The sequence below is a fragment of the Grammomys surdaster genome, unplaced genomic scaffold (assembly GCF_004785775.1).
Source record: "Grammomys surdaster isolate TR1022 unplaced genomic scaffold, NIH_TR_1.0 148, whole genome shotgun sequence".
NCBI classification, from domain to species: Eukaryota; Metazoa; Chordata; class Mammalia; order Rodentia; family Muridae; genus Grammomys; species Grammomys surdaster.
The window spans coordinates 4,143,345-4,149,025 of NW_021604606.1; the positions used below are offsets into that span (position 1 = coordinate 4,143,345).

Here is a 5,681-nt window from a genome sequence, read left to right on the forward strand (position 1 = left end):
CCTTGGTCTTGTGAAGGCTGGATACCCCAGTGTAGGGGAATTCCAGGGCGTTGAAGTGGGAGTGGGTGGATGGGAGGGGGGCACCTGCATGGAAGTAGGAGGAAAGGGAATGGGATGAGGGGGTTCCAGAGGAGAAACTGGGAAAGGGGATAATATTTGAAATGTAAATACATAAAAAATCAGATTTAAAAAACAAGAATGTTTAAAGAGTTTAAGTGATTAACTCAGGTTTACATCAGAGTGGTGAATCTGGCTGAGACTGTTTCATCCTCTGCTCTGATTTCAAGACTGTGGTGTGTAAGAGAAAACTTTACTGTGAAAACTGAAGATTCAAATAAAATTTAAGGATAGAATTATAGATATAAACTAAAGACAACCTAGTTTTCTGCAAATGTTGTAGTTCAGATTACTTTCCTTCCTAGCTTTGCTTTAAACAAACAACTTCATATTTTCTCATTTCTCAAGCTTAAGCAGTCAACAGTATTCTAATTAGCCACTCATCCAAAAATCCCAAGGCTTTCATGGGTCACCTAATATATTTTATTGAGTCTGTTCAAAGTACCAGAAACTGTGCAGGATTCTGAACATTAAGACAGTCTTGTCTTTGCTTTGAAGAGTCATATGACTGGCTGATCCCACCCTGTACAGCACATCCCTTGTTTCAGTATAGAAAGTCTTATTTTCTCAGATCATCTCCGGTAATGGGATGAGTGGTCTCTACACTTAGAAAAGGTTTATGATCTAGATTGGAGGCATGTCTGGAAATAACACCAACACCAAAGTGCTTATAATGGTGACATTCTGAAAGTCTGTCAGAATAAGGCACTGGTTCTTTTCCTGTGCCTGAGAAGTATTTCTTACTGCTCCATAATGTCCTTATAGTTCAAACATCTTAAAATTACAACTCTCTAGCCTCAAGCCTCAGTGATGTCTGTAAGATGTCCTTTTAATTTCCTACACTGACATTCACTCAGTTTATCTTTTTCCTATTCTTTGCAGCATTTAGGGCCATAAGCTCTAGTTACACCATTATCATACCTCATCTGGATAACTTTAGCATGTCATGCTCGCTATTGTATTTGTAGTAAGTTTATAGCCAAGATTAACTTTACAGACCACCTGGGATAACACAGCGTTTGAGAAATGGTTTGCTTATCGAATGCTGAGCATTTTCTACTATCTATGTTTATCTACAACATAACATATGTTATACAAAGACCATTTTTGTTTAACAATACAATAGGAAATTTTTTTAGGGGTTCAAACGAGTTACTTTTATTCCTTTGCTCTAAAAAGTTGTGGGTGGGGAAAACTTAACCAAGGAAAGTGACTAGACAAATGGGGCTTTGACTTTATATTTTAAAAACAGAAACAAACCAGGTGCCCACCACTTAGCTCAGCACAGCAGATTTGGCGGTTCTGTATTAAAAGTTAAGACTGTTAAACTGAGAGATGGTATACATCTACCAGCCTTGGTAAGTAGAGGGCAGTATAAACACTTTATATCCCAAACTATTGGCAGTAGTTTGAATGGGATCAAGGTAAGTGTGGAATGGAGATGTTCTTTACATGACAAGAACTCAATAAATCTAACACACTAAAATGATAATTACATTTTGAAAGAAAATGCATAAAAGCCAAACAGCAACTTTTGAGATCTTTTTCATTTGAAGCTAATCTTAATGCTATTAAATTCACAGATATGCTAATTTTATTATTCAATCCTAATTATTTAAACCACATATTGCAAACCTACTATTTTACATTGCAAACCTAACTATTCTTTCTGAATGTAAGCGCTCATTTATCATGGTTTTGGAAATAGGGAGAATAGATTCCCCATAAATTGTATGTCAACCAGTGCTTATTTACAATTAACTGTAGCAAATTCATACAAAATTGTAATTAAATGATCTTCTTTACTTGTTAACTCACAAGAAAACACCTTCGAAATTGCATTTTGTTAATTTTTCTGCACTAAAATGTAGAAAAACTGAACTCTACAAATATTGCAAAGTTAAAAATTCCTTATTTATTTTTTTAAAATGTATTCTATAATCTTTTCTTACAGTCCAGTCTTTTTCCTCCTCCTGGTCTGCCCTCGGACTGTTCCTCACCTCATGTCTCCTCCTCCCACCCTGTCTCCAAGTGGATAAACCCAAGTCCCCATCCTCTCCCACCAGACCTTCCCACTCGCTGGGGCCTCTGGTACCACAACCACAATCTACAGGGCAATATATACCTGATGTAATGAAAAGAAAAAGACAAATTGACACTACATTGCTCTAATCAATACCTGACTTTCTGCAAACTGTGGCTATGACCATTCTGAGCAAGAAGGGTTTCTTATTTAAGCTGCAGTAACTTTTCTGACTATAGATCATCATTCCTTATGTGGCAGATTTTTACAGTTCCTCTAATTCATTTCAGACGATTGTCTCAAAGTATCCTGCAGCTTTCTTGACAACTCCTTGCTCTCTTTCATGCTAAAAACTGTAACCATTTCTGTTTTATTTTAAAACTTTCTGCTACCATATCCACCACTTCCACTACCAGACCCATAGCCAACACCACAGGGACTGTCTGAGATTCTTCCACCAAAACTGTCCCTCTTCAGGGGTCCAAAATTTGATTGTTGCTGTCCATTATGATTTCCAAAGTCATTGTAGTTCCCACCACCACCATAATCACCTCCACCAAAATTTCCTCCTTCATTGTAACCATCATATCCTCCTCCTCTACCATATCCACAGCCTTGGTTTCCATATCATGGTCCACCACCACCATTATCTCCTCTAGTATTGCAACCAGGACCACCACCATAGTTGCCCCCATTACCTGCAAATCCATTATATCCACCTTCACCACGTCCATAACTATCTAGGCTACCACCACCTCCACCACTATAACCTCGTCTTCCACCAAAGATTTTTCCATAACCAAAGTTGCCACCACCACCTTTAAAGTTACCTCCATGACCCATAAAATTGCCAGATCCATCTCCACAACCAGATCACATCTCTTGTTTAGAAAGGACCTTTTTCACTTCAGAATTATGTCCATTAATAGTGTGGTATTTCTGAGCAACAATTTTATCAACTGTTTCATTATCATCAAATAAAAGCAAATCCACTCTGCCTGTCTTCCATAACTTCTATGGCTTCAGTCTTGTCACACTTTTCAAATAAGTCTCTCAGATTATATTCTTTTGCATCTTTTTTAATACCACCAAGACAAATTTTCTTCATTGTTAAATGGACACCAGGCTTTACAGAAGGTTCCCTTGAAACACACCCTTCAACCTTGTGTGGCAGAGCACATATTACAACATCTATCTCTTCAACAAAAGAGTAGGTCACAAAACCAAAACTGGAAATTTTCGTTTGGTTGTTTCTCATTACCATACAGTCTGTAACTGTGCCTCATTTCTCAAAATGTTCTTTTACGCTATCACCTGTGGTTTCAATACTCAGATCACCAATAAACAGCTTCCTCAGTTGCTTTGTTTCCTTTGGATCATGGCCTTCCATTTTGAAACCAGACTCGCCTCTTCCAACTAGAATTCTGTATCACAAGGGGAAAAATTTTATGAGTGCTTCAAATATGTGTCAATACTTAAGTTTCTTCATGTTATCTTTTTACCCACTGTAATAAAGAGTGAACATTATAATTATCTACATTTTATCCAAACATAAAATAAGCACTGAGAAGCTGAATAACCAGTTCATTTGTAGGACATAAATTCAGGACAAGGTCTGTTTTACTACCAGTCTCATGATGACATTATACTGTCCCTTACCCAGAGTAAATATATTGAACATCTTTCTAACTAAAGAATAGCATTATAGTAAAATTTTTGTTTCCTAAGGAACTATTTTCCATAAGACATTCAAGTAGGAGAAATAGGATACTCTAGGTAGTGTTTCAGTCAAAATATATTCGCAATGCAGGACTAGAAGTTAGAATATTCAATATTACATAAATCGTCAGTGCAATATTTATTGTCTATAGACATACACAATTCATACCCAATGGTATGCATACAAAATTTGATAAGGAAAGAAAGAATGATAAAAGAGATGGATATGGTCAAAGTATCTCATATGCTTCTTTGAAAATATCATCATAAATTATACTTTGTACAATTAGTTCAAAGAGACAAAATAATTTATTTTAGTTCCTGAAAGTCTTGAATCAAGTTGCAGTAAGGTTGGATGACAAAAATGATCCTGTGTATTAATGTGACTTGTTTTTAAAAGACTAAAGGAGTGATGTGATTAGTATCTCATCAATAAAAGATGAAAACATATAATGCTCCAACATTCATGGCTTCCATTTTATGAGTTTTGTTTCATTAGTCATTTCACCAATCTATATGTCTCACATGTAAGTCATAATTCTCATCTGCCTCCAGAGTGTTAAGGTTATTTGTATGTGTAGCCACACCCAAGCAAAATGTATATTTTAGTGAGTTGTAAGTTGTGAACAAGGAATAATAAAACTGACTCCCAATGGCATTAGAAGTCATTAATAGTATCTATAATAAAATAAAACTCTGAAATTCTTGATGCAAATTGTTAGCATACAACACCTGAAGTAAACCACAGATACATACAGAAGTCATATTGGTAAAATATAACTCTCCATACATAACTGAATTATACTTACATTTTCTTGTGAAAGTATAGTAACTGAAGAACTTGAGAAACCTATTTGCTGGTATTAACTAACAGGAAATTACTTTTATATAGCTAGAGAAAACAACTGACAGCAGAAATATGTATAAATGACATTTGCCTCAGAGAAAGCTTTCATTTACACCACAGATTTTTTTCTATAAGATATTTCAAGAAAAGATACAGACTCACCTAGCTTTGTGCTGATTTAAAGATTTTTATATGTGTTACTGTGTGCTGATCCATACTACTGTTCTTTTTCATCTTAATATGATCCTAGGTACAGGGAAAAATAGATAGAATTTCTAAGTAAAAAGGGATGATTTATTTTAAAACTCCTCAATATGTAACTCAGTAGTAGACTGAACACTTATCATGCTTTGGACCCAGGATTAAATTTATTGTACACATGGAAAACTAATGTACTGGTTTATCCTTTACAGGTAAGCAGTTTTATTTGAGGGGTATTTAAGTTCAAGATATATATCATTAAGTTTAATTACTTTTATTAGTCCAATCTACAAGTAGAAGAAATCACTGTCTCATTTTAAGAAGTTTTAAACATACAGGAAGCATTGCACCATATTTTTTCACTGATTATTCTGCAGTTCTACCACAGAAACATTTGTTAGTGCATAATGCCACTATCTGACTTCAAAGGTATCACATACCAAAAGGGAACAAGAATTAGAATTAGGGCTCATATCAAGACTACCCTAATGCTCCTCCACAGAGCAGCACCATCTGCTGGGGAAGTAACCTAACCAGGAAAGTATAGGAGACTGTGGGCCTGTGTAGGCTAGTGTGATACTTAATGTGTGGGCCAGTGTGATATTGTGTAGGCCAGAGTAGACTGGTATAGACATGAAGCAGGCTAGTTTAGGCCCTCACAGGCCAAATCATCATAGGCAAGTTCTGGAGAGTGTGTGTGTGCTCCAGAAGTGGCACCCACTCTTGATTTTCTTTTTTCACATTCCCTCCCACTTCTATGACATTTGGGGATAT

General features: G+C 35.9%; 1 pseudogene; it reads right to left on the reverse strand.

Moving 5' to 3' along the window:
* Positions 1–2,515: 2,515 nt before the first annotated feature.
* LOC114619196 lies at positions 2,516–4,936 on the reverse strand (annotated as a pseudogene).
* Positions 4,937–5,681: the final 745 nt, after the last annotated feature.